The sequence below is a fragment of the Lepidochelys kempii genome, chromosome 12, assembly GCF_965140265.1.
Source record: "Lepidochelys kempii isolate rLepKem1 chromosome 12, rLepKem1.hap2, whole genome shotgun sequence".
Lineage (NCBI taxonomy): Eukaryota > Metazoa > Chordata > Testudines > Cheloniidae > Lepidochelys > Lepidochelys kempii.
Window position 1 is genome coordinate 15,732,122 of NC_133267.1, and position 13,981 is coordinate 15,746,102.

The window sequence follows — 13,981 nt, forward strand, 5'->3', positions numbered from 1 at the left end:
GGAACGTCTGGGAAAGCAAAAATCATTTGCAAAACAGATATTTGCTTCATTCTTATGACTCTTATATGCTCCAGGAAATGCAGAATCAATCCACCAACACAAATACTTAGCACTTATGTTGCATTTTTCATCTGTAGATCTCAAAATGTCTAAAAGTACAAGTAAGCATTATTATCTCTGTTTTACAGAGGGACAAAATGAGGCACAGAACACATTTGATTGACTTGGCTAAGGTCACATAGAGCCAGGATTAGAACACAAAAAGAAAAGGAGTACTTGTGGCACCTTAGAGACTAACCAATTTATTTGAGCATGAGCTTTCGTGAGCTACAGCTCACTTCAGCTGTAGCTCACGAAAGCTCATGCTCAAATAAATTGGTTAGTCTCTAAGGTGCCACAAGTACTCCTTTTCTTTTTGCGAATACAGACTAACACGGCTGTTCCTCTGAAACCTGTGATTAGAACACAGGTTTTCTGACTTGCAGATGGGCACCCTATCCATTAGACCACTAATTAAACAGAGCAGCCTAAATTTTTTCCAATATGACTAGTGATTTTAAGTGCCTTAATTTTTTTGGGCCCAATTTTTGGTATTTTTAGAAAAAGCTGATCACCTGCCCTCTGAAAATCAGGCACCTTTTAGATATCCCAAGTTGGGAACCAAAACTTTGGGGGACCCAAAAATCTCTAGTCACTTTTGAACCTTTAAGCTTCGACTCTTCAAACCTTTATAAAAACACAATATGAAGCAGGCATATTTTACAAGCATATTTGGGGGGAAAATGCATTTCCCTTTACTGGCTAGAAAAGAATCCAGCATCTTTATAGGATACAAGGCACACTCCTGAAAGGTGCTGTGCATCCTCAAATCCCTGCATAGGCAATGCTGGGGTGGGGCTCAGCATCTCACTAGATATAAGATGCTTATCACCCCAGTTATCTAAGCATTGACAAGATCGGGTCAACAGTACCTATGGCCCACGGCAGGAAGATGTCGCAGGCTGGGAGAGGCAAAACTGATTCAGGTAATGATTTATGACCCTATTGTTTTGAATATTTCCTCAGAATTATTTTTAAGGAACTAAGAAATTAACTTTTCTGAGGACATAATGAATCCAAGGCTAGAGAAGAGAGAGGTTCAACATGAACATTTGTAATTGATTTCCCATACCGCTGTGGAACTGAGAAGAATGTCACAAGAAGAGAAGATGTGTAGATTAATTTTCCTTTGCTAGAACATTGTCTAGCTTTGTCACCACATAGATATTATTCGTCTCTATTAACGCCATGTAAATAGCACATTTCCTTTCTCTTGTATGTATGTTAGAACTTGCAGATTAACCAAACAATTTCTTTACAGTGTCTTTTTTGTTTGCTGCTGGCAGGGTGGCTTTTGCTATTTTTCAAAGACTCTTCATCAGATGTGGAAAGCCAGGAACATGCACAAATAGTAAAGCAGAATAAAACTGATTTTCCTTGATATGTATTTATAATTTGTCCTCTTACTCCAAGAGGAAGGGAATGAAAACTTTGGTTACATTGTTTACCCTGCTGGCAGGGCCGGCCCTACACTAAATGGCTCTTCCATTTGTTAAACATTTGAATACCTTATTTTTTATTGCTTTTGTTGCCCATTTCATGACTTTGATGCAAATTTGCATACATGATTTATCCCTGTCATATAAGATGATAAATTTGCACACTAGGATCTCTAAATCTGTATTTATATCATATATAAACAAATATGGAATACCTGAAACATGTTACTTCAAGCATTCTATTTTCCCTTTTGGTGCTAACAACAAAAACAGCACCCTGAGACCAGTGCCCCCAAGCCTGGCACTTTAGGCAGTCACTTGGGTCACCTGCCCCTAAAGCTGGCCCTGCCTACCGGAACTACATTCAAGCAACTGAATGCCAGTAGACCTTGGGTATACCATGGAGCACAGGTGGGCAAACTATGGCCCAGGGGCTGCATCCGGCCCTCCAGATGTTTTAATCCGGCTCTCAAGCTCCTGCTGGGAAGCGGGGTCCAGGGCTTGTTGTGCTCTGCATGGCTCCTGGAAACAGCAGCGTGTCCCCCCTCCGGCTCCTATGCGTAGTCCGCACGCTGCCCCCGCCCTAAGCACTGCCCCCAGACCTCCCATTGGCCAGGAGCTGTGGCCAATGGGAGCTGCATGGGCAGTGCGTGTGGACGCGGCAGTGTGCTGAGCTGCCTGACTGCGCCTCCACGTAGGAGATGGAGCTGGGACATGCCGTTGCTTCTGGAACTGCTTGAGGTAACTGACACCTGGAGCCTGAACTCCTGACTGCCTCCCATGCCCCAACCCCCTCCATCCCAGCCCTGATCCCCCTCCTGCCCTCCGAACCCCTCCATCCTAGCCCAGAGCACCCTCCTGCACCCCAAACCCCTCATCCCCAGCCCCACCCCAGAGCCCGCACCACCCGCGGGAGCCCTCACCCCTCCCACACCCCAATCCCCAATTTAATGAGCATTAATTCATGGCCTGCCATACAATTTCCATACCCAGATGTGGCCCTTGGGCCAAAAAGTTTGCCCACCCTGCCACAGAGTCAGATTCTCTTTTTTAAAAAGAACAGCATCAATAAATGGTACTAACATAGCAACATATGTCAAACATTTATTATAAATGGTTCATCAGGAATGTGTTTTGGCCAGACTTGCTGCAGTAGAGCACTCCTTTTATTTTGAATTTAAGGTCTGGAATTTTCCAAAACAATGCTTCTAGTTAACGTACCTGATTTCTGGCAATACCATGCTTAAATAGCAGAACAGGCACTATCAGCCTTGATTACTTGGCACCAGCTGTTGCAGGTCCTGTACCTTGATCCCTAAGCAGCATATTGCATAGCAAGAAATACCGAGTGTGAAGGGGTTACCTCCTTGAACGGTCACTTGAGGGGCTGAAAGAAGAGAGCCAGAAGGGTAGTCAGATCCTTATGAAATCATAAGGAAAAGCTGCCATGCCTAGGTTGCAAAGCCTTCTGATGTTGCAGGGGTCTGTCAAACATTTAATCACCGGAGCGCCAATAAGTTGAGCTTTGTTGTGAATGCTGCAGAAAGCACTCGTCTGAGATAACATTCTGCCTGGTAATGCTCATACTGCTACATAAGCCAGAATGTGATCATATATCCACGGTGATTTAGTCTAGTATCATCCTCCCTACTCAAAGGGATGCAAAATTTTCACTGCCACATAGCAATGAATTAATGTAACTATTTATTTCAGTTCCCTAGAAGCCTGACCAAGCTCCCATTAACATCAGTGGAAATATTTCCATTGACTTCAGAAGGAGTTGGATCAGGCTTTACGAGGTGCTGAATGTCCTCAAATACTGTTGACGTTCATTCACAATTCCCTACGACTGTACCCTAACAGTGTTCATCGTGTCCTAATAGAGTTCTACATGTGTATTGTCTCATGGACACTACAAAAAATATCCCGCATTAGAACACAGATGGCCTTAATCATGTCAGACAAGCATACATTGGCATAGCAAGACTTTGAGTATCCAAGATCCAGGTTTTATTTTATTTGAACATGGAAGGTTCATGGTAGGGCTGGGAATGTGGGTTTGTATAAAAGGTTTTGGTTTGTGTCCAATTGGTAATGAGTAAACCAAGATGCTTTTGGTTTTGGCTTTGAAAAACTTCATAGTTGAGGTTATTTGACAAAACTGACATGCGGAGTGGTTTAGATTAAGGCAGTCAGGGTGCAGATGTAACACCCTGATTCAAAGGGTACCCTATACTAAACTGCCAAGTTGGCACTGACCACCCAAAACAGCATCCCCTGTGCCTGCATCACAACCCTAATCCTGGCCCAGCCCAGTGCAGAGGGGAGGCCCAACAGGCTGAGCGCTTGCCCAGCCCAACACTAACCCCACAGCGATGGCTCTAACCTGAGTAATGCTGTGACCCCACGTGGCAGGTTGCAATGCCCAGAGTGGGGAACTGGGCCCAGTCCCATGGTACAGGAGCCACCACTGCAGGGTGAAAGTGAGGCTAGCACGATCTCAAGCCACCCTCCCACAGCCTCCCCTCTGGACTAGGCCAAGAGAAGCGCATGTTTGCCTGTTTTGCACCCTTGGGTTCATGATTTCTGTGGCTACAATTGAACCCATGAACTCCAACTAAAGCTCCCTGAAGGCAGTACCATCACACCTGGCCCACCAAAGTTTGCAGGGCAAAGATAGAAACATCCGGGTTTGGCCATTCTCTATGAAATAGTGATCAACTCTTAGTCACCCCACCTTCAGACAAAGAATCTTCACTCATTTTCATGTCTTGCTTTCAGGAAAATGCCTGACTAAATAGATGGATATTGCAGCTCACCTTGAAGGTCATTAGAGTTAGGCTCAAATGGATTGGGAAAATGAGAATTTACTAGTTATGTCAACTCAAATAATGCCCGCTGTTGTCTCACAAGAGTTCAACCCTGGAGGCTGATAGTATGGCCTTATTTAACACTGGGGAAAATCAGGGCCTCTAATAAAGTGGTAAAAAACCACCCAAGTTCTTTCTACATTACAGCTGCCATCTTTGCTTCCGCCATCAGGTATAAGTACTATTTAATGTGTAAAAAAGACTGCAGGTACCTAGGTTAAAACATGGTTCCATACATAGTTATAACATGTTTTTTCTACTCACGCAGGCAAGAAGAAATTGTTATTAAAAATTACTTCAACCATGTTTCAACATGGTTATTTCTGTAGTATAGACAGGGACATTTGAACAGTAGGTTGGTGGTATGGATGTCCTAGCCAAAGTGGGCGTTATAAATATTAAAGGTGGCCAATGATGGCATTTTCACTAAATGTATAATTCATTATTGCATTTTTTTCATTATACAACCACCTCAATAGGTAATAGAATAATACAGGGCAATATTTTTTTCACTCAACCATTGATTACATTATTGCTGAATGACTATTTCATTCTTGGACCTGCTCTAGCACATATGCTTATGAGGGAGACAACTATGCTATTTTATCAGGGCCATTAGGGCTGGCCAAACTAAATGGGTCAAAGGGCAATCACACGCTCCTTAAGTGGTTTCTTGAAATAAACACAGTTTGAAGACTAAAGTCTCAAAGTCTTTCCCTCGGCTGACTGTTCCTTGCTGAAGAATGGAACCGCTCTTTGGCAGATATTTCAAATGTCATGAAAAAACACATACATTAATACAAATTTTAAGGGGACTGACACTGCCTGAAAATACCATTGTTAGTACAGGTATTTTTTCAACATACATGGCAGATTTTTGCAGCACCTTTTGACTGGCTGAAGTCGTGTGTGTGACTTAACCTTCCTATTTCTGCCTTTTGGAGCTCAGTTTTTCTGTCACCATGGCCCTCCACATTTGACTTCTCTGTAGGCTCAGTGCTGCTGACATTCATCATTATTCTGCTCTTTCCTTTCAATGCTACACCGAAGTGCCTGCTGTCTCCAGTGATATTCCCTCCGAGTCAAATCACTAGCTTATTCTACTTTGGCGGACTACGCATTTGTTGTCCTCTTGAACATTTCATTTGAAAACTCTGGTTTTGCTACTGTCATTAGCAGGACAAGAGGGCAGAGATTCAAAAATGTTGAACATGATCTATGCCAGGAATATAGAGGGGCTTCTGTTTCAGAGATGTTTATATTTCTATAGTATATACAACATCACTAGAGTTTCTTGGCATGCTGCATTTTAAGGCCATGTAAGCACCAAGATTTGCTTATAGAAATCACACCCCTAACAGCCCCGATAACATAGCTTCCTATCCAGCAAACACTGCACTCAACTCAGAATCCCACAAAAGAAGCATTAATACAAGTATGTTAATCACATGATATTGAAGAGGGTTTTTTTTAGAGCTGTGAGGGAAGGGTAAGCCAGGGAATATCCTTCACCGTCCCTCTGTTCCCAAACATTGAATAACATGCTATGCAGAAGATGTGTTTTTCCTTCCTTCATATGAACCAAAATAAAGGCCTGGTTTACACACCGATCTTGTACTAGTATAACGATTTTGGTTAGGAGTGTGTTTTTTTTCACTGAAATAGTCATACTAGTACAACCCCCTAGTGTGGATGCCGTTATACCAGTATAAAGGTGCCTTATATCAATATAGGTTATTCCTCTTCTCATAGAGGAATAATCTATACTGGTATAACTATATCCATGCAGGAGGGGAGGGGGGAGTTGTTCTACTTGAACGATACCAGTACAGTTAAAATGGTACAATTTTTATGTGTAAACAAGACCACAGAGCAATGCCCCTTCCCTCCTCTCCCCCCACCCATCTAGTATATTAATGGCACTGGTTTGTACCTTGTACTTGAGCGTTTCATAACTGTAGGTTCACTTTGCAATCTCATCCATCAAATCTAGCATTATATTACCAAAGTATCGAGCAGCCCTAGTTCTACACTAGGACTCCATTGTGCTAGGGCTGTACAAACACATTATATTGTTTGTTTAATTGTAATTAAATAACAAATACTTAATTATTTTTTTTTAATGACTGTACACATGTGAAAGGGCACCCACCTCTTGAGCAGCTGGGTGCAGTCCCACTGTCCTTTTCTGCTGGCCAACCTTGGGGGGAGGTCTCCAGTGGCTTGGTCCTCCAGCCATGTCATGGAGTCCAAATCAACCCCTTCTGGGCTATTAAAGAGTCAATAAATAAACAGTCTCTTTGCTCTCACAAGGATCATAAGCCCTTGGTCTTGGCCCTTTACATTCAGCTTCCAAATAAGCCCTGTCCTCTTCTTGGGTTTACACCACTTTGCCTGTAGCCAGTCAGGGAATCCAGGCCTGCCCACTACTCCAGTTCCCAATCCAGGGACATTCTACACAGCAGCCACACACTGGTCCCTTCAATCCATTGCTGCTATTTCCCTGGGCCTCATCCTATCTGGCCCTTTTATCTCCACCCTATCTCGGGGCCAGTGCCCTCAGGCTCTTCTCTCTGCAATCCCAGCTATGTAAATTCAGGCAGCCATAAACTCTGTCTGATGGTCCGGCTCCTTTGGCCAGGGAGGGGCAACCTTTTTCATGCCTCTGGTCCCAGCCAGGAACAGACCAGCTCCTTTTATCTGAGCCTGCTGTACTCAGATTGGCAGTCAATAGCCCCCCCAAGGGCTTGGGGGATAAGGTCTCTGCAGTTTCCAAGATGGCTGCTCTGGAGAAGCCTTTCTAGGCAGGCCTGGAGGACCCAGCTTTTACTCCTCCATTCCTCCCACATTGCTGCTTCCTGGGGCAGGATGTAGAAGGACCACGGGGCCTCCTATAGGGAGCCGCAAAGGCCAGGTATACCTTGTCACGACACAGACCACAAGCATTTCCATAAGGTTTGTATGTTTTACTGAAATCTCCTGAGACTGACACAGCTACAACTATTCTGAAATTCTCAGTGTCACTTGTTAAACAGATCACAACACTTTACTGGAGATATACATGGATAACAAAAACATCCAGAGAAAACAATGAGTCGTCTTTGTGATGTCTAACTTTGAAACTTTGAGACTAACAAATTTGGTCATAAGCTTTCGGGGGCTAGAACCCATTTCATCAGATGCATGAGTGGAAAATACAGGAGCAGGTATAACTACATGAAAAGATGTGAGTTACATGAATAAGGATTAAAATTAAATGAAATTAATGAAATGTAAAATAAAACATAACTGTTATGTTCTGATGCATCCCAGAACAGCAAGGAAATTGAAGCAAGACACAAAAGTTGCTCAAAACATGTAATAACCATGAACCAGTTAAGTCAGCAACAATCGAAACAAAATATAACAACAGTTCAAACGGCAGGTATCAAGCAACAAACAGGAATCTATAAGCAGCCAGGCAACAGCACACATGCATGCACACGCACACACTCATCGCACCAACACAAAATGATGAGGTTTGGAAAGGATACAATCAGCTTTTATGATCCAATGCATAAGCCATTCTCTGACTAATGCAGATTATGAAGAAACTTTCCCTAATGGCAAGTTGTTCTACAGCTGCCGGATATAGGGCTTCTTACAGCTCCCTCAACTACAAACAGCTTCTTCAAAGGCATTTTGTGCTTACCACTGTCAAAAACAGGCCATGGGACTAGACTGACCCCTGCTACAATACAATTTGCTGATTCTTATTTATTACAGCTTTTAGATCTTTGCGTCTTCCTGTCCTCTGGGAATTTCATAAATTAATTACCAAAAGACCCATAATCAGCTGATCTCTGGCTATTCAGAACTCCTAGTTAAGGAAAGTTTGGGCCACTGATCCCATAGTGATCCATACCAAACATTCACAAAAAGAAAAGGAGGACTTGTGGCACCTTAAAGACTAACAAATTTATTTGAGCATAAGCTTTCGGAAGTGAGCTGTAGCTCACGAAAGCTTATGCTCAAATAAATTGGTTAGTCTCTAAGGTGCCACAAGTACTCCTTTTCTTTTTGCGAATACAGACTAACACGGCTGCTACTCTGATACCAAACATTGCACACCAATGATTCAAACCCTCCTCTCTAAAAAATTTCCAGCGTCTCTGAAATAAGAATCAGTTACTAGAAATGTGCAAGGCCCAGGGACATGTCAGAATGGTCACTTTCTCTTTTCTTGGTTTCCCCCCCCGCCCCAATAATATTTTTTGCATTGAAGTAGTTGCATGAAGAGAGAAAAGTTGAGCTCAGTAACACTCTTGCAAACAGAAACTAGAAATGTGAACTCCAGCCATAAACTGAAAGACAAGAGACTGCAAATGAAAACTGGCAGGAAACTTAATGGTAATTGGTGCGCTACTATATCAAACAAAATTATACTGACAAGATTAAACTGGGTCTAACTATCTATCAGAAGAGGTATGAGTCTCACTACAGTCATGATAAAATGCATGAGTAATTTATGCTCTTACTGTAAAAAATAATACTTCCATTAAATTCAATTCATGGCCAGACAGCAGAGGACATGACAATGGACTCTGTAAATCAGAAAAATGAACGCTGGCATATAGGTTGTCAAATCTCTCATGCACTCAGATGCTGCTCTCTAGGTTTATAACTCTCTTGAGGGAAGTTTGGCAATCATCACTGAGAATTGTAATGTTAAAGCTAGGCCCATGATATTACAAGTGAAAATGGAGCATTTAGACTAGGTGCTTTGATAAGTGGATATTTTTTTAAAATACCAGTTAGACAAATGGTAGAGATTTAAAAATGTAATATCCATTTTACCAGTGTTATGGCATCACTGGCAATCAGGAATAAATTCCTTACCAGCCAGGTCACTTCCTACAGACTCCAGATTTAAAGCTGGACACTGTGACAGTTTAAATAATCATTTTCCCCCTGCCCTTTCCTTTGCTACTAACAATATTATTTGAACCACCACACCGAAAATGGTTTCCACTGGTTTCAAATGATCAAACTGGTCTCTCACCCCATGGTGATTTATTTTCCACGCAAGACTGTGAAAAGGAAGAGTGATTCTTGCTCATATCCACCACAGGCTAGCATCGTCCTGCTTGTGAGAGACATGAACCTGAGCAGAAGCAATCTGGCACAAGAGTTTGACTTAGTAAGTGCCAATAACATCAATATAAGTTAGACTGGGCCCTAAAACAAAGAATCAAATTTTAGAAAGACATGAATAAAAAAAAGACCAATCAAGGTTCTTGTCAATAATCAGGTAATAGAAATTTGTTTCTGCTTTTTGGTGGAATTTCTGACCATCGGATATTAGAGTTGGTTGAAAAATGCAGAAAAATTTGAGTGAAAACCAGCAAAAAAACCTGAAACATTTCAAAATTTTGAAAATTAAAATTTTCAGCCAGCTCTAGTTAGTATAACTAAAACTGACAGTGTGTGTAATGATAGTGGGATTGACATGTATAACGGATGCAAGGTGTGCAAAATCTGCTGGAAGTATAGGGATAGACCACGCAGCTGGCTATTTTGATCAAAGTGGTAGGAATGCAGTTGATCAAAAAAACAGAAAGCACTGTTCTATTTGGTCTATAGGTTGCCACTTGAGAACCTAATTAGCATGTATGCCTTAAATGGCTAGCTTTACTCTGATGACATACAGCTGTTCTTTTCAACATCATTGTCTTGTGCCTTTTTCATGCTGATGGGGCACTTTAGTAAATGGATGAGGTTAAGCTTGCTTTAAATTAACCCTCTCATACCATCATAGTAGCCCCTTGTCCTCGTATTGCAAGCCTCAGGGGTAAAGCTGACTAAGGCTGGTTCGGCAGTGATAAATTGGTTCTTAGGATTACTGCTTCGCTATTAGTCCAGTTATCAGCAATGCAATAAGAGTTGGAGTGAACTTTAATCATGTATTAGCAGTCATTAATTCTTTCTGTTTAGAAATACTGGCCTTACAGACAGCACTGCCATCTCTTAGATATGTTTCTGTTTTTTATTCAAGCTGGCATAGCATCTTTGTTTTTCTTCAAAGAAAGTTTTGGGAGGACTGTACCTTGCCTAGTGATCTTGTCTACAAAACCGAATTACACCATTTCATTGTGAACTGCAGTCCACTTCCTAGTGTCATGAGTAGAAGAATCTTCTGCTTACGGTAAAGACTAGTTTTCCATGAGTTTTCCATAACTAAGGACCCCACAGCACAGAATTAATAGACTCCTGACTGCTTCTTCCAGTTACTCATTCAGATGTCTGTGAACTATCAAGGTCACACTGTAGAAAGGAAATTATTTTGAGATGATGTAATCTAATCCCACCAGACATATTGTTTCTACACCTCCCATTTTCCATCTTTCTTAGATGCTTCAGACAGACATTGTAGGTTAGATTCACAAAAGGCTTTAGGCACCTACATCCCATAATCAGCCCTCCCTCCCCAGCATTGACAAAACCTCTGCTCAGCTGCCATCGAACCCAGGCAGTGCCTAAATTTGCTCAGGACCTAAGTTTTTGCAGTAAAAGTTCTCTAGGTTCCTGTATTTTTTGCTTAGACCTTGCCTACACAAAATGGGTGGGAAAGAAGCAGCTTTGTAACTTTCAGCCTAGTGGTTAGGGTACTTATCTATGAGACCCCTCAGTTCAATTCCCCCCCCCTCACAAAGGCCAGAAGGGATTTGAACTGGGCTCTGTTACTGCTCAGATGAGTGCTCTAACTACTAGTCTAGGGGATATTCTGTCGGGAGTGGGGGGAGGGCTCTAAATCTCCCTTGTTGAAGTTGTTCCACTTGGTCCTGGGTCTCCCACCTCCCAGGTGGTGCTTGAATCACCAGGCTGCAGCATCATTTTCATACTTGCTCACTCACTCACTCACTCGCTCTCTGACCCAATGATTCAATTAGTCTCAGTGGAACAGCTTCAACAGGAGAGATTGAGGGCATTCTACATCAGAATATCTCAGAGTCCAGTGGTTAGAGCACACACCTAACAGGTAGAAGAGCCCAGTTCAAACCCCTTCTCCCTGACATGTGGAGTGGGGACCTGACCTGTGTATCTCCTGCATACCAGGTGAGTCCCTCAACCCTTGGGCTAAAAGTTCTGAAGGAGATCCTCATTCGCTGTTGCCACCCACCATAACCATGTCCAAGTTTCTTTGTGAATCTAGCCTTAAGTGAAGAGATGTGCCAAGTTAGATTGCTATAAAACCAGACTTGTGCAATTAAGACCAATACTGCCCATAAAGTGGTTTGGTCAGTGTTGTTGTGGACATGCGGCTGAAGCCTAATATAACCACTTCTCCAGCCCAAACAACCAGTATGATGATTTTTTTCCCCTCAAAGGGCCAATTAATCAACACTCCCAGATTCCAATCCTTTTCACAATGGGAGCTGAGGGAAGCGGCACGGGCCGCAGGGACGTGCTGGCTGCTGCTTCCTGCAGCTCCCATGGCTGGGAACGGCGAACCGCGGCCACTGGGAGCTGCAAGCAGCCGTGAAAATGTAAACAAACTGTCTGGCAGCCCGCCAGTGGATTACCTTGATGGGCCACAGGTTGCCCACCACTGATCATGATCATTTAGTCTGACTTCCTGCACATTGCAGGCTACAGAACCCACTCCACCCACCCCTAATTTCAGGCTGAGTCACAAAAGGCCTCAAATCATAAACTAGAGACTTCCAAGTTACAGAGAATCCACCATTTGCACTAGTTTAAACCTGCAAGTGACCCGTGCCTCATGAAGCAGAGGCAAAAAAACCCCCAAAACCTCAGCCAGGATGTAGCTCCACCCAATGGGAGTGACAATGTAGACAGGGCACTGGTATTCTTAACTACTGCTCAGTGCCACCTGAGTCCCATGATCACTAGTTGTCACACTGAGGGAAACAGTGTTGGGAGATTCCCCCTCTCTCCCCCGCAAAAAAGGATATCATAGACAAAGCCTAATACACTGATTGAAATGCATTTCAGGTCAGTAGTGCCTAAAAGCAGTTATTCTGGATGGCCGTTGGCCTGAAGGATGTGAGTGGGTCATTTTCCTCACAGGAGTTCTACCACACACAACGAAACCCCGTGAACATCGGTCCTATTGGCACCACCTTTGGGAGCCTCTTCCAAAAGGCTATGGGCCACAGGGAATGAACTAACTTCTCAACCTTCACTTAAAGTCACTCTTAGGTTGGGATGGAACCGACTGCACTGCAGCTATCTGCGATCGTTCGGACAAAAAACCCAGCGTTCTCCTGGACAATCAATCTAGTGCTTTTCACAATTCACTAGATTAACGACTAATAGTAAAAATAATGAAGAAAAACTAGAATGAAAAATGTTGTGATGCAAACATAGAAGAGAACAGTGGACTCTTGTAGCAATCAAACAGTCCTAGCACTTCAACACAACGATTGCCAATTCCATCATCGTCTACAAGGGGATCTTGTTACCGGCTGGATAAAACCCCCTCCTGTGCAAAACACCTTGCTGCGTTCAGACCTTATCCCCAACTAGCAGTCATTGTTACTCTTCAAGAACAGTGTCTGTAGTGTCAACCTTGGACTATAGCCCCTCATCCACTGCATCTGCAGCCAGTCTCCAGAAGGGACTAAAATTCATAGCAAAACCAAAGTCTTATACAGATCCCAAGCCCCACAGAGTTGGCTGTAAGCAATGCAAGTTCTTTTCTCCAAATAGACACTTCTGTTTCATTCATCCTTTCCTGCATTGGGAAGCTGAGAGTAACAGTCCAATGGAAGGGTAAGACCCTTTTTTTACTTGGTTGTTTTCCTTCGATGAATACAGTAACAATAAGTAACATGGAAGCATTACATCCAGTTATGCCCTTTCCTCTTAGATGTGGACATCACCTTGGGAAACTGTGTTTTAACTCCTATACTTGTTTATTGCTCTACATTAGGGGTAGGCAACCTATAGCACGCGTGCCAAAGGTGGCACACGAGCTGATTTTCAGCAGCACTCACACTGCCCGCATCCTGGCCACCAGTCCGGGGGGCTCCTCATTTTAATTTAATTTTAAATGAATCTTCTTAAACATTGTAAAAACCTTATCTACTTTACATACAACAACAGTTTAGTTATATATTATAGACTTCTAGAAAGGAACCTTCTAAAAACGTTAAAATGTAACACTGGCGCGCGAAACCTTAAATAAGAGTGAATAAATGAAGACTCGGCACCCCGCTTCTGAAAGGTTGCCAACCCCTGCTCTACATTGTGCCTAACTGTAAAAGTCATACAGAAGCTCCAGCTAATGTATGATGCAGCTGCCTGCCTTGTGAATGAGTGGTCCAGAGAGAGTATTTAGATCATGATTTCCTCTGCCCTGGCTATTTGCCCACTCCTGGGTGAAATTCAGGTTACTCTTCAATAACTATGATCCCTTAAATGAAGTAGGCACAAACGGCTTAAAAGACAGCCTCTTTGGACTTTATTCTCCCCTGCATCATCTCAGTACAGAAAGGCAACCATCAGGAACCCAAACAGCAGTCCCTGATTCTGTGCCAGCTGGATCTGCTATGAGTTAGAGCAACCCCT